This window comes from Triticum aestivum, chromosome 2D (assembly GCF_018294505.1).
Source record: "Triticum aestivum cultivar Chinese Spring chromosome 2D, IWGSC CS RefSeq v2.1, whole genome shotgun sequence".
NCBI classification, from domain to species: domain Eukaryota; kingdom Viridiplantae; phylum Streptophyta; class Magnoliopsida; order Poales; family Poaceae; genus Triticum; species Triticum aestivum.
Window position 1 is genome coordinate 240672799 of NC_057799.1, and position 17638 is coordinate 240690436.

The window sequence follows — 17638 nt, forward strand, 5'->3', positions numbered from 1 at the left end:
ACTTTATATTGTCTAGCATGGGACACATCTATGTATATCTATACATCTATAAATCTATAAATCTATACATCTATACACATATATAGTGTGAGAATAACTATGAAAGTTGCTCGTTGGATGAAGCCAATCCGATGGTACAGACATGGCAAATCCGAGCACTATTGGCTGTTGGATATCATCTACATTCCACCAGATTCTACCACATGTACAATCTACAAGACTCCATGGTTGAACTTAAGCATAATGCACAAACCTCTAAAGACAAGCACTTCTCCTTTGTTCTCTAGAATCTTCCATATCTTAATTGCCCAAACATTTTTTTTCTAAATGAATTTTCACTATTTGTTTTTACATTTACAATGCACCATTCCATGAATCTTAAAATAGTTTTTTTAGAAAACTAATTGATTTTGGATGAGATGAACTAAAAGAATTAAACGAACATTATCATGCATATCTGGGAGAAGAGGCGGGAAACCGATGAGAGGAGTGGCGAGAAACGGTAGCCTGTTTTGAGTGAAAACCTAGTAGAGAAGGAAGCGTGAGCTACACGACGCATGCGCATAGTGCTTACCCATGTACTGCATGTGCTATCGAAAGGGCTCAGGGTTGCCGTTCGATCTGGGAGCATCCAATGGTGCACACGTACGATCTGTGGGGTTTGGGTTCTGGCCAGTCAGAACGCAGGACACAAATCACGCGCGCAGCGGGGGGGCGATATCATACGGAAACCAACATTCGGTGGAAACCGGTGAAAACCATGAGAAAATGATGTTTGGAAGTTTAAAAAAATGCGGGATGTTAAGACGATGATGTTTTATTGGCACACAAAATTTCAAGTTGAAACACATTAAGAGATGTGAGCTATGAAAAAGACAAAATCAGTGTTGAATAGTGCCGAATAGTAATGTCACTATTCAGGGCGGAATTTGTCTTTTTCATAGCTCACATCTCGTAATGTTTTTCAACTTGAAATTTTGTGTCACAATAAAACATCACCTTCTTAACATCCCACATTTTTTTCAGATTTTTATGAAACTTTAAAAATATGGTTTCCACGAAGTTTTCATTGAATATCGGCTTTCGTGAGTGAACTGTGTGCTATTTGAAATCGTGAGAAGAATCTCGGTTTTTAAATCCCAGTAAATCGAAAACTAAGCTGAAAATCGTGAAACCTGCCATGGTGTCACGACATCGCACTTATATGTCGAGGAATTTTTTTCGTCCATTGTGGCGCAAGTTTTATTACAAGCCTCTTACAAACTGGAGCTTCTCTCAAAGAAGCCTCGTGGTTCCAATAGGGAAACGTGTCCCCCTTGTGGGCAAAATGTAATCATTGCCTCTTTTCACCTTGTATTTTCTTCTGTGGGCAACATGGAATGACAATATATCCGTGCTGAAATTTAAACTTATTCAGGGTTCGTTTGGCCTTTTTATACACTAATTGAGTTTCCTAGGCATTTAATGTCCATAATTCAAATCTGAACTACAAATACATGCTCCAGTTCACCAAAATGGCTAGAAAAATTATACATGTGTCTTTGGGTTCATGTTTAGGTCTCATGCCAGGAATGGGAACGAACTACAACCGTACCGGTGTCCTGGCTCTTCCTCAAACATTTCAAATCTCGGTTTTTAAGTCCCCATAAAACCTAAACTCACCAGAATGTCATCAAAGGTGGCAAGGTGTGATACGTCTCCAACGTATCTATAATTTATGAAGTATTCATGCTATTATATTATCTGTTTTGGATGTTTATGGGCTTTACTAAACACTTTTATATTATTTTTGGGACTAACCTATTAACCGGAGGCCCAACCCAAATTGTTGTTTTCTTGCCAATTTCAGTGTTTCGAAGAAAAGGAATATCAAACGGAATCCAAATGGAATGAAACCTTCGGGCGAGTTATTTTTGGAACGGAAGCAATCCAGGAGACTTGGAGTAGACGCCAGGGAAGCTTCGAGGTGGCCGCGAGGCAGGGAGGCGTGCCCTACCCCCTGGGCATGCCCCCACCCTCGTGGCTCCCCTGACCGACTTCTTTCACCTATATATGTCCATATACCCTAAAAACATCGGGGGAACACAATAGATCGGGAGTTCCGCCGCCGCAAGCCTCTGTATTCACCAAAAACCAATCGGGACCCTGTTCTGGCACCCTGCCGGAGGGGGGATCCATCACCGGTGGCCATCTTCATCACCCCGGCGCTCTCATGACGTGGAGGGAGTAGTTCACCCTCGGGGCTGAGGGTATTTACCAGTAGCTATGTGTTTGATCTCTGTCTCGTGTTCTTGAGGTGGTACGATCTTGATGTATCGCGAGCTTTGCTATTATAGTTGGATCTTATGATGTTTCTCCCCCTACTCTCTTGTAATGGATTGAGTTTTCCCTTTGAAGTTATCTTATCGGATTGAGACTTTAATGATTTGAGAACACTTGATGTATGTCTTGCATGTGCTTATCAGTGGTGACAATGGGATATCACGTGATTCACTTGATGTACGTTTTGGTGATCAACTTGCGGGTTCCGTGACCTCGTGAACTTATGCATAGGGGTTGGCACACGTTTTCGTCTTGACTCTCCGGTAGAAACTTTGGGCACTCTTTGAAGTTCTTTGTGTTGGTTGATTAGATGAATCTGAGATTGTGTGATGCATATCGTATAATCATACCCATGGATACTTGAGGTGACATTGGAGTATCTAGGTGACATTAGGGTTTTGGTTGATTTGTGTCTTAAGGCGTTATCCTAGTACGAACTCTGTGATAGATCGAACGGAAAGAATAGCTTCGCGTTATTTTACTACGGAATCTTGAATAGATTGATCAGAAAGGATAACTTTGAGGTGGTTTCGTACCCTACAATAATCTCTTCGTTTACTCTCCGCTATTAGTGACTTTGGAGTGACTCTTCGTTGCATGTTGAGGGATAGTTATATGATCCATTTATGTTATTATTGTTGAGAGAACTTGCACTAGTGAAAGTATGAACCCTAGGCCTTGTTTCCTAGCATTGCAATACCATTTACGCTCACTTTTACCACTTGTTACCTTGCTTTTTTTATGTTTTCAGATTACAATACTCATATCTATCATCCATATTGCACTTGTATCACCATCTCTTCGTCGAACTAGTGCACCTATACAATTTACCATTGTATTGGCTGTGTTGGGGACACAAGAGACTCTTTGTTATTTGGTTGCAGGGTTGTTTGAGAGAGACCATCTTCATCCTACGCCTCCCACGGATTGATAAACCTTAGGTCATCCACTTGAGGGAAATTTGCTACTGTCCTACAAACCTCTGCACTTGGAGGCCCAACAACGTCTACAAGATGAAGGTTGTGTAGTAGACATCAAGCTCTTTTCTGGCGCCGTTGCCGGGGAGGTGAGTGCTTGAAGGTATATCTTTAGATCTTGCAATCGAATCTTTTAGTTTCTTGTTTTATCACTAGTTTAGTTTATAGAAGAAAACTACAAAAAATGGAATTGAGGGTACCTTATATGCTTCATCTTTTTAATATCTTTCATGAAAATAAGGATTCTGATAATTGTGCTCAATTGCTAGAAGAAGAATGCATTAGAATGTTTGGCACTAAATCTCTGAATGATAAGCATGATTGTAATGTTGTTAGTTTGAACTCTTTGAATACCCATACTACTAATGATGGTTGCACGAGTCATGACGAAAATATCTCTTATAAGCATGTCAATTTGTGTGGAGTGCATAGAGCTTGCAAATACACACCAAATAGGGAAAATAGATTTTGCAAGAGGCATAAGTATTTGGAAACTAAATGGTTGCAAGAAAGGCTAGATGTTTGTGCTGAAAATTTAAACTTTCTTTGCCGCCCTTGTGAAATTTTTAATGAACGTGATCATTTCAATACCCAATGCAAATTGTTTCATGATCGTATCGTGTCTAAAAATTGTGATGACTTGATTTTCCTTGCACATCATAATGAACTTAGTTTGCTTTTGGGTTATGAAGAAATGAAACGTATAACTAAGGATCTTCCAGAATTTGTCCTTGATAAAGTTCTTGATTTTGATCTAGAAGAAATTTTTATGTATTGGGCGGTGAATTGCATTGAAAATCCTTATGTTGCCAATTTCATAAAGAAAAGAAAACAAATAGAAAATGAAGAGTATACTAATGAAAGGGAAGAGACTTCCCAATATCCTCCTATTATTTCTTATGATGAATCAGGTAACAAGGAGGAGCCTTCTATTCAACCAATCTCATTAATAAGGAGCTCCAAAAAGAGGACGGAACCACACATAATGTGAAGAAGAAAAAGAAAAGACGAAGAAGCAAAGGTGAAAAGGTATCCCTCCCAAATAATGTTGCTCCTATTATTTGTGATGATGATAATTGCTATACTATTGGTTCTATCCATACTATTAATGATGAGAGTGATTATGCTTATGATATGAAAAGGCCCAAGCTTAGGGATGCTATGTTTGCTGAGAATGACATGTTTGAGTATATATTTACTGCAACTAATATTTGTCCCAAGCTTGGGGATGTTATGTTTAATGAAGATGATATTTCTAGCCTCCCAAGTTTTGATATGCAAATTTGTTGTGATGATAGCATGCCCCCTACTTATGATGATTATATTGATATAATTGGGTTTGGAAGAGTGTCAACTTTAGGAAGTGATGATCCCACTATTTTGGAGGATGTTGAACCTTAGGCTCTGTTTGGTTCGGCTGTGGATTTCTAAAAGCAGTTGTGAAAAATCTGCTGTGGAAAACAGTTGTGGAAAATCTGATGTGAAAAAGATGTAGGTCATTTGGCAAACCAGCTGATACAGCTTTTTCAGATTTTGGCCCGCAACAGAATCAGATTTTGGAAAGCACGTCCTGGGCTGCTTCCGCTTTTTATTCAGATTTTGGCAGCGGATTTCTGGAATCGGATTCTGCTGGGTTCGCCCTTTGGTTCAGATTCAGCTGCGCGGCAGCGGAATCCGTCGATAAAAGCTGATCCAAACATGGCCTTATTGTGACAATTATGAAAGTGGATTTGGAGAGGTCATGACTTTATTTAGTAATGATTCCACTATCTTGGAAGAGGTTTCAATCGATTATGATGAGAACAAAGTTGCTACCTATGATGATTATTGTAATGATACTTATGATATAAAGAGTAGTGATGATTATATTTATAAAACTTATCATGATTATGATTACCCTTTTTCTGAACATTACTCTTTTAGTGTGGAAACAATTTATAGTATTCGAGTTTCTTATGATACTCTCACTATTCCGAATGAGAAGAAATTTGCTTATGTGGAGAGTAATAAAAATTCTATGCTTGTAGATCATGAAAAGAATGCTTTAGGTGCTGGTTATTGTTGAATTCATTCATGATGCTACTGAAAATTATTATGAGGGAGTAACATATGCTTGTAGGAATTGCAATAATATCAAGTTTCCTCTCTATGTGCTTAAAGTCTTAAAGTTATGCTTGTTTTGCCTTCCTATGCTAGTTGATTATTGTTCCCATAAGTTGTTTTCTCACACAATCCCTATGCATAGGAAGTGGGTTAGACTTAAATGTGCTACTCATATTCTTCATGATGCTCTCTTTATATTTCAATTCTTATCTTTTATGTGAGCATCATTGAAATCATCATGCCTAGCTAGGGGCGTTAAACGATAGCGCTTGTTGGGAGGCAACCCGATTTTATTTTAGTTCCTTCCTTTTTGCTCCTGTTTAGCAATAAATAATATATCTAGCCTCTGGTTAGATGTGGTTTTATGTTTTAGTTAGTGATTGTGCCAAGCAGAACCTTTTGGAAGACTTGGGTGAAGTCTTTATGATCTTGCTGTAAAAAAACAGAAACGTTTGCGCTCATGAGATTAGCTGCCATTTTTTTACTGGAGAGTGATTTTAGGTTGATTCTTTTTGCAGATGATTAATAGAAAAATTCCACAGGTCCACCAATTTATTTCAGAATTTTTGGAGTTCAGAAGTATACGTTTGATACAGATTACTACAGACTGTTCTGTTTTTGACAGATTCTGTTTTCATTGTGTTGTTTGCTTATTTTGATGAATCTATGAGTAGTATCAGAGGGTATGAACCATGGATAAGTTGGAATACAGTAGATATTACACCAATATGAATTTATAATGAGTTCATGACAGTACCTAAGTGGTGATTTATTTTCTTATACTAACGGAGCTTACGAGTTTTCTGTTAAGTTTTGTATTGTGAAGTTTTCAAGTTTTGGGTAAAGATACGATGAACTATGGAATAAGGAGTGGAAAAGAGCCTAAGCTTGGGGATGCCCATGGCACCCCAAGGCAATATTCAAGTACAACCAAGAGCCTAAGCTTGGGGATGCCCCGGAAGGCATCCCCTCTTACGTCTTCGTTCATCGGTAACTTTACTTGGAGCTATATTTTTATTCACCACATGATATGTGTTTTGCTTGGTGCATCAATTTATTTTGTTAGTATTTGCTTGATGTTATCTAGAACAATGTTTTGCATCTTTTATTTCAATAAAAGTGGCATTGATAGCCTTTACTATGCTTATTTTACAAATCTACATGTTGCTGTTTGAAAACAGAAAGTTTACCGTTGTTGCAAAAATTCCCTAGAAAAGTCAGAATATGATAAAATGTTGAAACTTTTTTCATATTGAGCTGTGATAAATTTTCTACAGTGTGGTAGAATTTCATAATGTTTGTAGTTGGGGAAGTATGATGAATCTTGCATTCTTTACATACTGTACTGTTTTGGCAGATTGCTGTTATGTTTGCATATGTTTGCTTGTTTAATGATTCTATTTGAGGATAGGACTATTAAATATGCAGATGCATTTAGTAGGCAATGTTGAATAATAATTTTAGTGATTTGCTACAGTAGAGTATGATACGGTTTTTGCATTGGTTTATACTAACTTATCTCACGAGTCCTTGTTGAGTTTTGTGTGGATGAAGCTTTTGAGATTTAGGGATACCGTGATATGAGAAGAATTAAGGAGACACAAAAGCTCAAGCTTGGGGATGCCCAAGGCATCCCAAGATAATATTTCAAGAAGTCTCAAGCGTCTAAGTTTGGGGATGCCCCGGTTGGCATCCCACCTTTCTTCTTCAACTACTATTGGTTAGTTTCGGTTGATCCTAAGTTTTTGCTTCTTCACATGATGTTTGCCATTCTTAGAACGTCATTTTGTTTTGTTTTGTTTTGTTTTGCTTGCTGTTTGAATAAAATATCAAGATCTGAATTTATTAAATGGGAGAGTCTTCACATAGCTAAATAATTATTCAACTACCCATTGATCTTCACTTATATCTTTTTGGAGTAGTTTGCCATTTACTCGTGTGCTTCACTTATAGCATATGAGTAAATAGTTGAATGATTTGAATATCATAAATTTGAGATTATATATGTTTCATATGCTTATCCCATGGGGAGTAATGACTTCACATATAAGAAGTAGAGGTGGTAAATTTATTGATGGTTAGCAAACATTGTATTGGTCACTTGAACAATTCATGAAAGAATATTGAAGGAAGAGAGATTTCGCATATAAATATACTATCTTGGACATCTTTTGTAATTGTGAGCACTCATTAAAATATGACATGTTAAAAGGTTGATGTTGGACAAGGAAGACAACGTAATGGGTTAAGTTTTCTTATATCTGAAATAAAGTATATTGTCATGGATCATTCAACATGCTGAGCTTGCCTTTCCCCCTCATGCTAGCCAAATTCTTTGCACCAAGTAGATATACTACTTGTGCTTCCAGACATCCCTTAAACCAGTATTGCCATGAGAGTCCACCATACCTACCTATGGATTGAGTAAGATCCTTCAAGTAAGTTGTCATCGGTTTGCAATAAAAATTGGTGTCTAAATATGTATGATCTATTAGTGTGGATAAAATAAGCTTTATACGATCTTGTGATATGGAAGCAATAAAAGCGACGGACTGCATAATAAAGGTCCCTATCACAAGTGGCAATATAAAGTGACGTTCTTTCGCATTAAGATTTTGTGCATCCAACTATAAAAGCGCATGACAACCTCTGCTTCCCTGTGTGAAGGGCCTATCTTTTATTCTTGTCTTATACTTTATGCAAGAGTCATGGTGATCTTCACCTTTCCTTTTTACATTTTATCCTTTGACAAGCACATTGTGTTGGAAAGATCCTGATATATATCCAATTGGATGTAAGGCATCATGAACTATTATTTTTGACATTACCCATGAGGTAAAAGGTTGGGAGGCGAATCTATAAGCCCCTATCTTTCTCTGTGTGTCCGATTAAAGCTTTGAACCCATAAATATCACGTGAGTGTTAGCAATCGTGAAAGACTAATGATAGTTGAGTATGTGAAGTTTGCTAAATCAAAGCTCCGACATAGACCCTTCCTGAAAATAAGATGAATTGCAATTGCTTGATGACTAATAACACGGTTTGTTAGTTTTCAAGAAAGTTTATGATCTATACTTTAACATGTGAATAGCTTGTCACTTGATCATGAAAAGTTTTATCAGTTGAGCTACTGTTATGATATATAATGATGCTAGAAAAGGTGATTGAAATTATGATTGATCAAACTTGTGCACCTGCTAGCATTCACACTTCATTAATTATTTCTTTTATCATTTACCTACTCGAGGACGAGTAGGAATTAAGCTTGGGGATGCTGATACGTCTCCAACGTATCTATAATTTATGAAGTATTCATGCTATTATATTATCTGTTTTGGATGTTTATGGGCTTTACTAAACACTTTTATATTATTTTTGGGACTAACCTATTAACCGGAGGCCTAGCCCAAATTGCTGTTTTCTTGCCTATTTCAGTGTTTCGAAGAAAAAGAATATCAAACGGAATCCAAACGGAATGAAACCTTCGGGAGAGTTATTTTTGGAACAGAAGCAATCCAGGAGACTTGGAGTAGACGTCTGGGAAGCTTCGAGGTGGCCACGAGGCAGGAAGGCGCGCCCTACCCCCCTGGCGCGCCCCCCACCCTCGTGGGCCCCTTGTGGCTCCTCTGACCGAGTTCTTTCGCCTACATATGTCCATATACCCTAAAAACATCGAGGGAACACAATAGGTCGGTAGTTCCGCTGCCCCAAGCCTTTGTAGCCACCAAAAACCAACCGGGACCCTGTTCCGGCACCCTGCCGGAGGGGGATCCATCACCGGTGGCCATCTTCATCATCCCGGTGCTCTCGATGATGAGGAGGGATGTCGGTGGGAAAAGACACCTATGGGATCACAAGAACCCCTACTACGGTTGCCGGGGCGCAGGGTTGTGAGAAGAGCAGGATTAACAGTCAGCACAAGGATCGTTTACCCAGGTTCGGGCCGCCAGGATGCGTAAAACCCTAGTCCTGCTTTGGTGGATGTATTGAGCGTTCTTGAGCTCTTGAACTAGCTATGGTGGTCGTGCAGTTCCAAAGAGCCGAATCCTCTTCCAGTACGCCATGGGCCTCCTTTTATAGTCGAAAGGGGCTGCCACAGTGGCACACAGGAGGTGGAAAGGCCTACAGTACTATGAGCTTATCGCCCGTATGACAGGACAAGACGCATTTAATGCACAGCTTAGGTGTCCCTTAGCTTTATTGGGGAGGGGAACAAGGCCCGTCCCATCCGCTGCCGCCTCGCCCAGCTTCGACACACGCCCAGGCCAGCGGTGCATGCAGCGCCATGTAGGCCGGCAGGCAGCTGAGGTGGCACGGTGGTAGGACCTTCACGAAGATCTGCATGCTACCACGCAGGTGCTTGCTGAGTTGGCGCAGAGGCCGCCCGTCGCCACGCAGGTGCCTGCCCAGCTGGTTGAGCTAGCAGCTGCTTGGGGACGGCGGTGGAGTCTTGGTCGAGGCGGGCCTGGCTGTGGCCCCGCTGACGCCCTCGGCAAGGGCCTTGCCGGGAGCCCGGCAATGGTCTTGGAGTGGCGTTGCAGTCGTCCCCAGCAAGGCGCTTGCCGGGGGTCTTGTGGATCTCCTCGGCAAGGATCCCGCCGAGGGTCGCCATCTTCTGGTTCTCATCTGATCTCATATCTCTATGGTCTTGACAAAGATCTGCATGCCACCACAGAGGTGCCTCCCGAGCCATGGTCCAATCGTCGTTGGTTGGGTTGGAACCCGTGGGCTCAAGGGCTGCTCGCTCTGTTGGTGTTTGGGCAAGTTGCCCCGGCAAGGTTCTCGCTGGGGCCACTGGGGCCTGCCCCGGCAAGGATCTTGCCGGGGGGTCCACCTCGCCCTCTCGCTCTTTGGTATCTTTGGTCTTGGCGTTGCCTTGGCCATCTTGTGCTTCGGCTTCTCTCCGGCTTCCCTCCTCTGCCCTGCTTAGTGTGGCCGTGGCGCGCGGCTACGACTGCCCGTGCACAAGTAAAGGGGGACAAAGGTGTGCCCCTACTTTTGTACACCGACAGGAGCCCCTGGGCCTGGGCCACACATAAGCGCAACACATTGTTTGGCCAGGCCCAAAACGGTGCGCGGGCGGGAGGGGCGGTTTCTATTACAGTAATTTTCCATCTGATGCGCTTCCCCACGACCTGCGTTGAACGCGCGACATGGGGGATCGGGTGTGACGTGGGCGGCATGAGTGTGACGGTTTCCGCATGCATGCGTCACATCATGGTAAAGAGGCGGCTCGCACCTTCCCAATAAAAAGAGGGAGGCGTGGAGGCGCGGCTCATTAACTGGATGGACTCGGGTCGTAGTCTTCGAGGCGCCCATGCCCCCCCGATCACGAGGCGGGGAACGGTCGCCTCACCCGTCCTTTCGACTCTGCATGTTCGCCACGCGTCCCTCATGCAAGTGGCAGGTTGTGGAGGCGGGAAACCGGGCCGTTGCTGATTGGGGCAGCGGGTCGGTCCTGTTTGCCTACGCCTCCGCTGGCTGGATTGGCTGAGTGTGGCGGCCGAGCCTCGACCCCGCCCCTTTATAAGGAGGTGGAGGGGGCCGTCGTCGCACATTCCTTCAGTATCCATCCTCCTTCATCTTTGCTTCTTTCTTCCACCTGCCATGGCGAGAGGAGGTGCTGGGCCTTCGACGGTGGCGGCGAGGGTCACTGCTCGTCAGCGTGTCCCTCCCTCGAGAGCCCGTGGTGGCGGAGCCGGCCACAAGAGGAAGGGGAGGGGGCGTGGCCGAGGTCGCCGCGGCTATCGGGGGAGAGGAGGACAAGGTGGTGTGGCGGCCGTGCCTCCGCCAGCGGTGCCTCCCGCGATGGAGGGCCACGTGCGGGACCGACCCCGCGAGTTCTTGATCAGGCTGCGCCGGCCACCGCGTCTTCGTCTCCGTCTCCCCACCCCCTTCGCTGAGGAGATGGAGCTCGATCCGCCCCAGACCCTCAGATTGCACATGAGGGGCTGCGGGACCGGCGGTACGCGGGTCAGCGTCGACTTCCCCACTCCGCACGTCATGTACCTCCGTCGCGGATGGAAGACATTCGCCCGCATACATAGCTTGACGGTGGGGCTCATCCTTTACTTCAAGTTAATGGAGGGCGGCTTGCTCTCCGTCAAGGTCTTCGGAGACCTTGGAACTTGCCTGAAGTGCTGCATGGAGAGCTCCTCCGACGATGAAGATTCCTCCTCGAGCGGGAGTGACGAGGAGGACAGCGACAGCGACGACGCGGGAGTCGGGCGGCAGGATACCGACCCTGACTTCGACTGACTATGTTGCCCCTCCCTTGGCCTCGCGCCCTCTCGAGGGCCTTCCTCGTCAAGCTCTCCATCGGCGCGTTCCCCATCGCCTCCGTAGGCGGCTAGCATAGGAGGGCCAAAGAAGGCGATGAAGGCGGGCGGCGGCCGTCAACTCGGAGTACGCGGGCACCGACGCCTTTGTCGCATATTGTCGGGCCATTGCCTCGTCTTCCAGCCCCTCTGCCGGCATCGGGATGCTCTCCTGGCGCCTTCTGCTTCTCCTACCTCGCCTAAGCACTCCTTTCGCCCTCCTGTAGTCTCGCTTCACCTCCTGAGGAGAGGGACAAGAAAGGGATTATGGGCACCTTATCTCTTTTTAGTTTGTAAGCCTGCAGACACTTGTTAGATTTAAGACTTGTAATCCCCTTGCTCATGTTTTTAATTCCATATGGACTGTACCTGTATGGGACGTTTTTAATGAAAAGGGGGGCGGCTTGCCGGGTTCTTTGTGCATGAGCGAGGCCCATGCCAAGGACGAATCCTTGTTATTTTTAAGATAAGCATCGTCGCCCGACAACAGGCCTTGCCGTCCCCCCGCTTTGGTCAACCATTCTCACGCTCTTGGCGGAGGCAGGGACAAAGCAGGGTTAGGCCCCTCATTCATTTCTCTTGGCACCGCGACTACAACCAAGTTCCGACCCAGGAGATAGCTCTTGGGTACGGGAAAAAGGGAGCACGGTGGTTTTAAGAATATAAACGAGGTTTCATATGTCCCAGTCCTATACGGAAGTGCACAACAGGGGATAACAGACTTATCTGAATCGGCAGCCCCCGGCAACCTTGGCTTGCCGTGGTTGGGCCCTTGTGTCTTCAGCCCCCGGCGATCCTTGCTTGCCGGGGCCGGAGCGCCGGTCCATCCTCTTCTTCCCAAGCGGCTCAGGAGATATGTCCACGTGCCCTGCGAACCAAAGAGGACAGAAAGACGCACACTCGACCTCTAGGCTAGGGGTTAGTCGCCGCTAAGCACTATCAACCCTAACCGAGGAAGAGACTCAACCTAGCATGCATGCTATAACTTAGGGCACCCGCGCTTCATTTATTTATGCTCAAGGTCTGCGCCTGGCTTTGTACAGAGGGTTACATGCCTTGCCGGCAAAGCTTGTACAAAAGGTGGCTTGCCGGGAAGCCCGACAAGCCACGCCTTACGCGTAAAACTTGCAAAGATGCTCGATGTTCCAGGAGTTGCTCACTGGGACAGCATCTTCGGTCTCCAGGCGGACTGCGCTGGGCCTGGTGACTCGTATTACCCGATAAGGGCCTTCCCACTTTGGCGTCAACTTGTTGGAATTATTGGCCGACTGAACGCGCCAAAGAACAAGGTCGCCTTCCTCAAAGCTTCGGGCATGGACCTTGCGGCTATGGTAGCAGTGCAAGGCCTGCTGGTAGCGTGCTGCTCTCATAGCCGCCCGAAGACGATCTTCCTCAAGGAGTGTTGCGTCATCTTGCCGCAACTGCTCTTGCTCAAGCTTATCATAAGCGAGCACTCGAGGTGACCCGTATATGATTTCCGTGGGGAGAACTGCCTCTGCCCCATATACTAGGGCAAAAGGTGTCTGGTCGGTGGCTCGATTTGGCATCGTCCTGATCGACCAAAGAACCGCTGGCAACTCATCAATCCAGTGCTTTCCACTCTTGTGCAGCTTGTCAAAGGTCTTCGTCCTCAGGCCTCGCAACACTTTAGCATTTGCCCTCTCCGCTTGGTCGTTGCTTCGGGGGTGTGTCACGGAAGCAAAACTGACCTTGCTGCCGAGGTCTTGAAAGTATTGCATGAAGGTGTGGCTTGTGAACTGCGTGCCGTTATCGGTGATGACTCTGTTTGGCACACCAAAACGGCAGACTAGTCCCTTCAAGAACTTGACGGCTAACTGTGTTGTCACCTTCCTCACCGTTTCCACCTACGGCCACTCTGTGAACTTGTCGACTGCAATGTACAAGTACTCAAAGCCCCCGACAGCGCGGGGGAAGGGGCCCAGTATGTCGAGCCCCCAGACCGAAAATGGCTAGGAGAGAGGTATTGTTTGAAGGGCTTGAGATGGTTGATGAAGCTTCTTTGAATGGAACTAACACGCTTCACACTTGGTTACTAGTGCCGTTGCATCCTTGAGGGCGGTGGGCCAGAAGAAGCCTTGCCGGACTGCCTTGCCGGCAAGGGCCCTTGACCCTATGTGGGAGCCACATATGCCACCATGTTTCTGCTAACAGCTCCCGTCCTTCCTCTGGGGGGATGCACTTCAATTTCACACCGTTTGGTCTTCTTCTGTACAGGACGTCATCGACGAACTGGTACAAGGCAGACCGATGGGCTACTTTTCCGCTTCTTCCTGCTCCTTAGGAAGTTCCCCTATCTAGAGGAAATGGACGCTATGCTGCGCCCATGCTGGAGCCTGGGGCTGGACGGCAAGGACCAAGGGCATCTCTTCCGCCGTGGGGGCAGCCGTCTCTACGGCCAGGGCTTGGCGCCCTGCCGGAGCCAGCCGTTCCTCGGCAGGCTCAGGATCCGTGGCAACACCCTTGCCGGCAGCCCCTGGGGGCTCGGCGGGAAAGTACTTGCCGGGGCCTGACTTCCTCCGCTTTTTCTGCTCTGTTGATGGATCGACGGATGGTCGAGCTAACCGAAGCAAAAAGGTACCTGGTTCCACAGGCAGCTTGAATGCAGCGCGTTTTGACAGGTAGTCAGCGATGTCGTTCTCCGCTCGGGGAATGTGTTCTGCTTGTATACCATCAAAGTGCTCCTGTAGTTTCCTCACCTTATCTACGTAGGCCTCCATCAATGGACTCTGATAATCCTTGTTAACTTGTCTGACAACAAGCTATGAATCACCCCTGACGATGAGGTTTTTCACCCCGAGGTCCGCCGCAATCCTGAGGCCGGTGAGCAACCCCTCATATTCAGCAGTGTTGTCAGTGGACATCTCCCGGGGAAAGTGCATCTGGATCACATACTTGAGGTGCTCTCCGGTGGGTGCGACAAGCAGCACACCGGCACCGGCGCCTCGCAGCGAGAAAGCCCCATCAAAGTACATGATCCAGTCGCGGCCTGCTTCCTTGCCGGGGAGAGCGGTCTCCTGAATTCCTTCATCGGGCGTCGAGGTCCATTCTGCAATGAACTCCGCCAAGACTCTGCTCTGGATCATCGAGGTACTTTCAAACTTCAACCCAAAGCTCGACAACTACAAGGCCCATTCCACAATCCTTCCGGTCGCATCCGGGTTGTGCAGTGTCCGTTGTAACGAGAGGCGGGTGACAATGGTGATTTCGTGGGGTTGGAAGTAATGACGCAGCTTCCTCGAGGCCATAAGGAGGCCGAAGAGCAATTTCTGCACACCGAAGTACCTCGATCTAGCCCCCTGCAAGAAGGAGCTGACAAAGTAAACTAGGTGCTGCATCATCTTCTTCTTCTGCACCACTTCACTTGACTACGCGGGCACCGCCCCGATGGCGTCAGACTCAGCCGAGGGCCTTGCCTTGCCGGTGCCAGGCCCTGCCGGGGGAATCTCTGACTTGCCATCTGCCGGTCCTGCCGTCGCCACTGCCTCCTCGTCGACCTCCCTCTGCGCCACCAGCACGGCGCTGACCACTTGATTCGTTGCCGCTAGATACAGCAGCAACAACTCTTGTGGTTTAGGTGCAACTAGTATTGGCATGGAGGAAAGGTATTTCTTCAGATCCTGCAATGCCGCCTCGGCTTCTGGGGTCCACTCCATTGGGCCTGCCTTCTTCAAGATTTTGAAAAAAGGAAGGGCGCGCTCGGCATACTTGGAGATGGATCGGCTGATGGCGGCGACGCAGCCAGTGAGCCGACGCACATCCTTGATACGCTTGGGCGCCTCAATCTCCTCGATAGCCTTGATCTTGTCTGGGTTTGCCTCAATCCCGCGCTGCGACACAAAGAACCTGAGAAGCTTGCCAGACGGAACGCCGAAGACACACTTCTCAGGGTTTAGCTTGAGGTTGATCTTGCGCAGGTTGGCAAACGTCTCTTCCAGGTCTTCCACAAGAGTTGCCCCGTCCTTGGTTTTGACCACTATGTCATCCATGTATGCCTCCATATTTCTATGGAGATGGGGTTCAAAACCAATTTGGACCGCTCTTGTAAACATCCAGCCAGCACTCTTCAACCCGAAGGGCATCCCTAAAAAGCAGTACGTACCACATGGGGTGATGAATGCTGTCTTCTCTTCATCTTCTCTTGTCATAAAGATCTGGTGGTAGCCTGAGTAGGCGTCGAGGAATGAAAAAAGGTCACACCCGGCCGTGGAGTCAAAAATCTGGTCGATGCGCGGCAATGGGAAGGGGTCCTTGGGACAAGCCTTATTGATATCTGTGTAGTCAATACACAGCCTCCACTTCCCATTCGCCTTGCGCACCACCAGCGGATTGGGCAACCACGTCGGATGGAGCACTCCTCTCACCAAACCTGCCGCTTCCAACTTCCTAATCTCCTCTGTGACGAACTCCTGCCTTTCCAGAGCCTGCTTCCTGACTTTCTGCTTGACGGGCCGTGCATGAGGACAGACAGCTAGGTGGTGCTCAATCACCTCCCTGGGAACACCGGGGATGTCGGATGCTTGCCATGCAAACACATTGACATTTGCCAGCGGGAAGGTGACGAGCGCGCCTTCCTATTTGCTGTCGAGGGTGGAGCTTATGGTGAAAGCCCCTCCCGTGCCATCCTCCCTAACGGACACCTTCTTCGCCCGCGGTGGCTTAGCTCTGGATTACTTGCTCTTGCTGGTGGATCTCTCTGGCATGTCCTCGATGGTAGCACAACACTCCGAAGAGGTGCGCTTGCCGGAGTGGGTGCGGGAGGTCTTGCCGGGCTTCTTCTTCTCTCCCTAGGCTTTAGCGGCAGGAGCAAGTGCCTTGGCGGCAGCTGCTACAACTGCTTCCCGGTAGAGTTGGTCGGCGCAAATCAGCGCGTCCTTCTTGTCGGAGGGGACGGAGATGATGGTCAACGGCCGGGCATCTTCAACATGTTGTAGGCGTAGTGCAACGCCGCCATGAACTTGGCTAGTGCCGGGCGGCCGAGGATCCTGTTGTAGGGCAAGGGGATCTCAGCCACATCAAAGACGATCCTCTCCGTCCTGTAGTTCAACTCTCCCCCGAACGTCACGGGCAGTGTGACCTTCCCCTTTGGCAGGCTCCTCCCCGGGTTGACCCCTTGAAACGTGCCCGTTTCCTCGAGGTCTCCATCAGGAATTTGCAGCCTCTTCATCACGACGGGCGAGATCAAGTTCAGGCCAGCCCCGCCATTGACGAACATCTTGTTCACCTTGAGGTTGCGTATCGTTGGCGAGACCAACAACGGCAAACACCCGACCGCGGTTGTGCGGTCAGGGTGGTCCTTGGCGTCAAAGATGAGGGGCGTGCTGGACCACTTCAGTGGCTTCTGAGCGTCGAACGACGGCTCCACTGTTGTGATCTCACGCGCCCACTGCTTGAGCTGGAGGTGAGAAGTATAGATCGAGGCGCCACCATCAACTCACATGGCCTCCGTAGCCTTCTGGAACTCTTGCTCACCGGACTCGTCGTCCTCGTCATGATCATCGTCTTCTTGCTTCTTGTCACGTCCCCGGGCGGGCCTCTCTTGCTGGTTGTCCTTGCCGCGGCGGCCTCCTTAGCCGCCACGCTTCTTGCCGGATCCCTCGGCACCATCCTAGCCCTTCTCCTTATCCCACCTCTTGTACTCAGCTTTTTGCATCTCAGCAAGCAGCTCGACTTGTCGGTAGTTCTGGAGGTCGTGGCCCTTGGTGCGGTGGATCTTGCAGTACTGCTTCTCAGAGCTTCCTGGCTTGTCGGTAGCCGCCAAGGCCCGGCAGGTGGCGCACCCGGCAATCTCCTTGCCGGGGTCGTCTGCCTTGGCCTTTTTGGCAGCGCCGGTGCTGTCGGATCCCTCTACGGCAAGCAGGTCTTGCCCTTGCGTTTCCTGTTGCGACGCCGACCATTCTT